The sequence below is a fragment of the Melospiza melodia genome, chromosome 5 (genome assembly GCF_035770615.1).
Source record: "Melospiza melodia melodia isolate bMelMel2 chromosome 5, bMelMel2.pri, whole genome shotgun sequence".
Classification (NCBI taxonomy): domain Eukaryota; kingdom Metazoa; phylum Chordata; class Aves; order Passeriformes; family Passerellidae; genus Melospiza; species Melospiza melodia.
Genome location: NC_086198.1, coordinates 7,537,842 through 7,547,126, shown reverse-complemented (window position 1 = coordinate 7,547,126; position 9,285 = coordinate 7,537,842).

Here is a 9,285-nt window from a genome sequence, read left to right as displayed (position 1 = left end):
GAATTAGCAGTAGTGTGGAGCCCTGATGTTCTAATGCAGCATTGGGTGTTGGTTTTCCTCTCCCCTTTCCCTATGCAGTTATTTTAAAGAAAACTTATACTGTAAAGCAAAATCACTTGTTGATAGACTCAAAATCAACAGAAATATAATTTTTCCAATGTTAGGTTTATAATGATAAGTTTTTAGCATAAGCAATGTCAAATAATATTATGCCTCAGGGTATTTTAATCAAAGGTGAAATTCTATTTCTAAAACATTCTGCTAGGTCTTCATAAACTTTCACACTTGCGTGTCTGTTCTCTTACCTGGTGTTGCTGCACTGCATTGAGTGCATGTTGAAATATGAACTGGGATTAAGAGTTAGAGATCCTTGAATACTTTCCATGAATGCTGAGAATAGTTTCACAAAGCTGAAGTTTTTGGCAGCTTAAGGGATTTCCTCCCAGTGCTGATCATTCCCATCTGTCTGTGTTATCAACTGTGTTTTGTAACTGATGTGACTTAAATACACCCTTCTGAAAATAAATAGTGAGGGGTATTGGTTGTATTTTTTTGGGTGGCCTTGTTTTTGGGATTTTTTTATTTTTTTTCCTCATTCACATCAGCTCTGTGATCAGCTTAGGACATTGCATCCAAATGTTTGTGCCTGAGCTTTCAGTTGGAGCAGCCTGCTATGCTGTCAACAAGTAACTGTGCAAGAGGAGAGAAAATGGATCAAGTTGGTGTTTTACTGCTGAAAGATATCTTTCTCTGAGTCTGCAGGGTGCTAGAAGTGAAGAAGTTCCTGTGCAAAGTCCTAATGTACATATTAATGAAAGCTTGTTTAGTGTATTTTTGAATTGATTGAATTAAAGGGCAAATGCATGTCTGAGAAAAACATGGAAAATAAGATTAAAGGAAATCTAAATCTACAATTTGGAATCGGGTCAGTTTTCAGGAGCAGAAATAGCTGTTTATTACATGTGCTTTTGTTTTTTGTTCCTTTTTTTCCTTGGCCTGTTCTCTTGGATTTAGAGGCATATTTTTCATGTGTTCAAAAATACCTTAAAAACTCAACCCATTCTTTGCTGTGTAAAATGACCATAAAATATACAGGCAAATACAAACCCAAACCTTGGAGAATATTCTTTGTAATCTTCTGTATTGTGGAATAAATATGTATGAATATGTAACACATTTAAAATATTTCACATAGGCAATCACTGTACTATAAAAATAAGAAACATATTCTCCTTACAACTTCAGTTTAACTGTAGGAATAAACTAGGCAATATAGTTCATGGATTTTGAAGCATTTTATTGCTATCAATATAAGCAAATTTCAATATGCAGAAAGACTCCTCATTTATTTCTAATGATGTGTGTTCATTTGCTCCACAGGTGATCAAGTAGAAAGCACTGTGCCTTTCCTGTCACACTGACTGATGGTCTGGCATTGCATAGTCTTTGTCCCCATATTGTTGCATAAGACGCTGATAGTGATTTCTTTGCCTGCTTGCTCTAACTGCAAAATTAAGAGATTCCCCTTCTTTTTCTCTTTAGTATGATGTGGTTTGTTTCATTGTTTATGCCCGCTTTAAGAATTACTTAGGAAAAAAGCCAATTGAAAAAAATGTAGTCTGTTTTCTCTTGTAATTGAAGCCATCCCATTGAAGCCTACTGAAGGAACTAAGCATAAGTTCATGAACTTACTTGAGCTTATGTATTAGTGGTAACTTAGGGTCCAGCTTCTTGTAGTTATAAAAGTGGTTGACAGCTGTCATAATTTCAGTTAAAGTAAGTTGTGCTTTTGTGTGAACTACAGAAAAATAGGTGCTGAAATGGTAGAAGATTACTAGCCTGAATGCTTTATCAAGTTCCATTTTAAATGGAGATATAACAATTTAAGATCGCTGACTCAAATTTTTTTTTTGTATGTTTTTTCTTGTATTGCTGTTGGAACATTTCTGTATTCTTTTTATTATATATAGCCTTTTTCATTAAGATATACCAGCAAACTATGTATTGCTCTAAGTATTTTGTGATTGGATGTCATACTCAAAATGTAAATATTTTTGTTTAAAACTGACTAGGACTTTGTTGATGCACTGACCATAAGTTGTCTTCAATATAAAATATATGGAGGGAAGGGATACAATAGTTACATTATTTTAGCTTGGAAAGAACAAAAGGTAATTTTTCTAGTGATTGAGAAGGCACTGAGATTAATGTTATTTCATTGTTGTTTCAAAGTCTTCAGCCTTGAGTGAAAGTATTTTTGTTGCAGAAATGTCTTTGATAAGGTGTTTGGATTTTGAGTGAGTTTTCTGATGGTTTTGCCCTCATTTTAGAGATTGACATTAACACGTGCTAATATGAATCTAGTAGTAAGTACAAGCAGCAGCAATGATCTGTAGGTGTTCTGGTAAGGTTTGTGAGCTTTGCTGTACAGGTATAGTTTCACCTTAGCAATACATAAAGATAAGTTATCTGAGAATCCCTTCTTGCTTAAGGAGAGAAGTTGTCTTGAGTAAAGAGCAAGAAGTCCTCGTAGAGGTGAGGCCTTGATATATCAAAACCCAGAATATGGAGGACTTTCCTGGTTATTGAAGTAAGATCCATAGGAAATTCCTCTGGAGGAGATAAAAATGGAGCTACAAGGGAAGCAGGAAAAGGCTCTGGATGATACAAAAGTGGCATCAGCAGGACATATTTCATTTAAGTCATGCTTTAAAAGTTACCTTCAGAATGTAATGTGTCTGACAACCAAGCAGCACAAAATACCAATGGGTGCCTTTAATTAAAAGTATATACTCATGTTGAGAACCATTTGAAATGAAAATAGCTCAAATGAGTAGGAAAAATACACTGTAGTATGGCAGTCATCTGCATAAGACAGGGTTAGGTACTGTACCCACATGAGCAGTCCAAGCGACCTTGTGACCAGTGGCTCCATACCCAATACATAAATGCTCAGATCAAAATTGTTTCCAGCCTCTTCTGGGCAGTTCTGTTCTTATCTCAACTCTTCATGCCCTACATGGGGCACCAATTAAGACTGTCCTGGTTTAGGAATGGTATTCCCCAATTCAGTGTCTCCACTGAGACTCTCCAAAGCCACACTGCTGCTCGTTCTCCCTGTTTTGCCCTCCCCTTTCCTGCTGGGTGGGATGGAGTTGAGAATTGGAGGCAAAAAAGGCAAAGATCATGGACTGAGACAAGAGCAATTTACTAGAAACAACAATGAGATAAGAAAAACAGTAATAGCAACAGGATTAATAACCAAGGGTTCAAAAGAGAGAGTGATTCCATGCAAAATGCTCTCTCAGCTTAGAAGGAACCCCTTCTCCCTGGACAAGTATGTCCCTTTCTCTGCCCTCAGCTATGAGGTGAGGTGATATAGAGTAACCTCCCTGTCCTAATCACATCCTCTCCCTGGTACTGCAAAAAATTAACCCTGTCCTGGCTGGAATCAGTATAGACAGCAACATGGCTTCAGCAAATGGTTTCATAAACATTTAATCAATAAAAGGAGATGGAATGTGACAGTATGTTGACTCTTGTACAAATCACAGACCTGTAAATAAGAGGTGAAAACTTAATTTGACAGGTTATCTAAAACTGCACGGGTTTCAGAGAGGGTTTTTGAGCTTTAGGTAATAGACCTTCCAGACCTGTGCTGACTGACCTCAGCAGCACGCTTTAGCACGCAGCTAACTTTAAAATGTCTGCCTGAGTTAAGCTGTCTTGATTACTCATTTAGCTCCTCATTTACAGTGTCTTGCATTTTTATCACCATTTGAGTCCCATTAGGCGTGCTAACAGTATTTATTTATGCATTTAATATTTGAAGGGGGGAGGGGAGCGAAGAATGACTGATGTGGTTTTTTTTCTGTCTACCTGAGTGACGTTTAATGTGAACACTTAAAAAACCACAGCTGTACTCAGAAGCATGTGGTAGCTCAGGTAATCAGTCTAAGTCCATGTAAATAAAATTGCTAACTGTAGCCAGTGTGAGCATTCCTAAGTTATCAGTAGCTTGAGGAGCTCAGGTCCTGACTCGTGGCTGGGGCTGATGTTGGGGTCAGCAGAGGCTGCAGGACCCAGGAAGTCCATGAGTCAGAACACGCCAATCTCTGTTGCGGTAACTGTGCTCCTGCTGATAACCGGGCTGGCTTGGTGACTCCAGTCTTAACATCATGGACAGCAGCACATTCATCACAAACTGAATGTGAGATCTGAAGGTAAATGGTGCTCGTGTTAGGCAGTTGAATTATCTCATGCATCCCACCATGACTGCTGTATGTGTGATTTTCTGTCTACCTATGGGAACTGAAGGGACAAATACATTTATACATATCAATAAAATATTTGAAACACAATTAATACTAGTTTTTAACAGAAATGGTAAAATCAAGTCAGGATAACCTGAACTCAAGGTTTCTATTTTTAAATGGGGTCAATGCTTTCCTGTTAAAAATTGAAGTAGTATTTGGAGTGATTTAAGAAATAATATCCTGTTTTCATGTAAAGTAAGCCTGTAGTTCAAGCAAAGATACTCACAGAATATCCTGGGTTGGAAGGGGTCCACAAAGATCATCATCCTGGCCCTTCGAAGGACCATTCCCAAGAGTCAAATGTTTTTAAATCTGAACATTAAATCAGACAATTTAGTAAAGGGTCATTCTTTTTTGTTCCTCCAGTGCTAGTCATTGCACAAAATTAAAAGTAGAACTCTTACCAAAGAGATCCTGAATAAAGCATATAAAGCAGGAAATGTATTTTCTATTTTGGTGTATTTTACTGGAAAATGTGGACAGACTTGTCTACTATAATGTAAACAATTTAGTCTTTCAGCTACATTTTTTTCATGAAAGATTGACATTTGCTGCTTTTTCCAGATAACAGTAGCCAATGTTGCCTTATCAGGAAACGGATTAGCTGCAGTTCTGTGAGTCTTGGAGAAGATAAGAACAACTTTGAATAATGGAGCAATGGTGCTCCACAAGGTCCTTGTGTTTGAGGAAGATTAAACACCAAACTTCCCAATAATCTAACAATCAGCTTTTTTTCCCACATAAAATTTCTCAATCATTTAGAAATATGAACTTCAGATAAAGCTATTGAATTCTAAAGCTTTATATGAAAATCTTAAGCTTTTAATCTTTAAAATTATAAAGCTGCCTGCAATAGAGACAATATTTCAAAATTATGTGGTTTTTTATAGGAGAAATTAAATTAATTATCATGAACAATAATTTTTATTGTTCATGTGGGCCCTTATTTGCAACATTGAGTTTGTGTTTCCTCTAATCCCTCTAATATAATATTTTCAAATGTCTAAGAAAAGATATCCAAAAATATGGTCTTAGAATTTCAATAGAAATTGCTGGGTTACATTTCTTGCATCTCTAAATGTCTGTCTACTCCCTTGCTAGGCAAGATTTTCTTGATGTCAATGAGGAATGCATTACTGCACATGATTCCTGCTCTCTTGCTATTATAATTAGTATGTATGTCATTTAGTCCTTATTGCATGTTCAGTTAGAACTGGTTTTGTAGCTGAAAGGGAGTTTTACTCCCCTATCACTTTCCTTCCTTGTATCTGGCCTACAAAGTTTTCCTTCTTTGCAGATGGAAGCTATGCTTTTCTGTTTCAGAAACTGCTTCTTCAGTTTAATGTCTGGATTACATATCAGGGGGAAGAGAGAAGAGCAAGCTCATTGCTTTTGCTACCGGTACTAAAGCTGATTCTCCTTTCTAGTTTTGTCTTAATATATTTAATTTTTGTTGAAAAAGAAAAAGATCAACACTGCCCATACTCTAGTATAATCAGAATAGCAGAATTCATTTTGTGAATGTGTGAAGTAAAAAAATAAATCCCAAAGCAGGAGCTTTTAGAAATGTCAGAAATACTGTTTTGGCTGTATTATTGTGGCATGGCTTTTAACATACATGTTACTCCAAGCCCTTCTGTTAACTTTTTTTTGAATAGCATCACCCTTAAGCAATTTTTCTCTCCTTCAGTAAAGAAGAAATTGTTAATGGTGTTTATTACTGTGTCAGGTCAATCTGTGAGTATTTTACTTGCTGATACTTTCTTTTATGCCTTGAACTTCAGAAAGAGACAGCTATTGTTGTGATGGGTTTTGTGTTCCAGTGAATCTAGGAACAAGGGAGGGAATAAATTAACAGGTTCAGTCAGGTGCCATGGCAAAAGCGCTGTTCTTGTTACCTCATTCCATTCTATTGGTAGAGATTCTGTATAACTAAATTATTAGGATAATTTTTCAAAAATGTCCACAGGGGACATTGTGCAGACTCTTGCAGAATGTGTACTGTGAGAGAGGCCATGGTCTAGGAAAGGTAAATCTGGGAAATATTCCATGGATGCTGTAGATATGCATATTAGTAAGATTGTGGCTACATTTGCATAATTCGCATGACTGGAGGGAAACAGTAGAGACAAAAAACATAAACAGCAAACATCAAGTATGAAAACAATGTTTGCAGAACAGGAGCAGGTCAATAAGAAAGGAACCTGAGTATTTCCAGAGTAATTTGGATAGGTAGATGTTGGCTTGAGTTTCTGTATAATCATACAAACACATTCCTGTCTTCTGTATTCTGTTTGAAACCTGGATTTTTCAAAGCAAAATGTGATGTCTCTGATATTTTCCAAAGGGGCTATTTTGCCTCTGTGCAGTGAGATACTGTACATCCAGTATCTCACTTTTGCATAGGGAGAATCAACTTAGAACTCATTGCAAAGTTAGATTTGTCATATATCTTGTTTAATGATTGTCAGCATTGAACTATTTCAGCAAATTGCTTTTTCACTCAGTATTTTCAGTAAATATCTTTTTAGCATTTCTGATCTTAGCAGCCTGAGTATTATCAGCCAAAATTATCATACCACAAGATAACCACTTCTTCCAGGACATTTATGAATAGATTTGGATTTGATATTTCTACTTTATAACAGTAGGAGCAGTACACATGAAATCTTTGTCCTAACAGCCTCTTTTAAGTTTTCTTCTTCTAAGTTTTTTTCTTTTAAGTTTTCTTCAGCTTTTTGTTGTCTGACTCTTAACAAAATGTCATTCTAGACATTTCAGAGAATTGTCTGAAAGAAAAATTCCACAAATTCAGGAATGTCTACAATGATCAGAACTTTGAAATTACAGACTTCTGTATCCTTATATTTATCTTTCTTGTTCCTCCTGATTCATCCAAACAAAACTGTTTTATCTTTTACCTTTCTTTTTTACCTTCCTTAGGGAAGGTAAAGGAACATTGGGTTCTTTTTTGCGTGTTACATCTATACAAAATGTGACCTGTAATGGAGAATATTGAAAACATGATATTAAAAAGAAGTTCTCACCTAAAAATCCCATACAAATGAAGATGTTGAAGAAGGATTCTGCTTCTACTTTTCAGTCCTTTGAGGGTATTGTATACCTAATGTTTATATGACATGAAGAAAATTAGACATTTGTCACAGAAAAAATGGATGGATTCTAGGAAATGGGCATAGCTATCACATAATTGCAGCACAAGTTTGAGTGCAGCATCCTTCAAAGGGAATTGAATTTCATACTGCCAGTAGTGTAACATTCCTTGGTACTTAATAACAACTTTAACTTGGAGGTAATGATTTCCCATTTAGACTCCCATTAAAAGATAGACACCTTAAATTGACCATTCCGCTCACTTAACCATGTGACTTCAAGAATTTTTTTCCTCTTTCTTTGGGTTTCTGAGGCCCTTTCTGGCCCTTTCTTTAACAACTCGTCTGCCTGAGACCTTAGGGCTACCCAGGAACCTCTGATGAAATTGAGGAAGATTCAAAGCTCCTTACATAGCTAAAATTGCATCAGATGACCTGTGAGAAACAGGTATCACTGCAAATTCAAGTTAATGTTAAGATTCCTGTCAGCAAAGGCAATCATTTAAGCCCTTTCTTGCAAAGCAACCAAATAAAGTATTACTCAAACATCTGTCAGCAGAGACTTGAGGTCTAACCCTCAGCTAAGCTGGAAACCCATAATGAGGGACACCTGGTCCAAACTGCTTTTGCTTAGACAAAGCTTCAGCACTTCTTTGATATATTGGTAGGCCACACTTGTGACAAGAGAAATAATCTGTCCAGCCTAATTTATGCAGTCTGATTTTAACTCTTCTTTATTAGGTCTTGCTCTTTATCTTCAAATTATAAAAATTTTCTGTGTCCGAATGTATTGTGCCTTTCTTTAAAACCGTTCAAATTTAAAGAGCTGGTTTTCACTTGTAAAGCAATTAAGCATTCAATAATTCTGAGGTAAGTAGAAGCCTTCTGATCACCTTTCCATACTTAGGTACTATAACAAGCCAGCAGAATCCACTTCCTTCCTTTTCTAAAGTGGTCAATATTCCACTATTTATTCATTATATTCTCTGTGACTTCTTCCTCTGCTGTAATGTGCATGTTTGCTAATTCAATCTTTGACACAGGATGGGTCTATTTCCTTTAGATTTCCCCCACCTTTTTAGGTACTCAGGTGCTTCTGGAAGTTTTTCAAAGTTCAGGTTTGTCTGAAAGCTGAGAGCTAAGAAATAAGACTTCACATTGCATTTCCAAATAGGGCAAAAGGGGAAAAGTGAAGGGCTGTTTTTATAAAAACAATGAATAATCATTGTCCCCTCAACAGGGAATTTAACTGCTGCTCTTGACTTGAGATGGGATAGTTCATTTACTTGGAAAAAGCATAAGATAGGCCATTAACAGTTGTTTATAGAGCATGATGGATGTTACCTTATAATTACTGATATTCTACTGATAGTAACCTGAATCTTAGAGTTGTCTTGGGAAATAAAAAAGCCGGAGTCCCACGGAAACATGATCTTTGTCTCATTTTTTTTACCTCTTCTATTAAATGGTGCTACTGTTAAAAAGCTTTAAAGTAAATACCTAATTGTTAAAACTATTGCTGAACCTGAAGATATTTTATGCTGTTATTAATTTTGTTATTCAAATTTAAATTTTATGGGTTTCTTATATTGTGAAAAACTTGTGTTTTCTCTTTTAGCCTTTTTGTAGGGATTCCTACTTATTTGTTTCAAGCACTATCTAGAAACTCTTGAGAGTAATTTTAATTGCCAATTGTTTAAGGAGTGGATCTCTCTTGTGGTATCATAAGGGAGGATTTTTTTTGAAAAGTGAGTTTATACAATGAGAATCCTTAATTTCTCAACCATGTAGATAGAAATCCTGAGGGACCTTAAAGATCATCTAGATCCAGCCCATCTGCCATGGACAGGGGCACT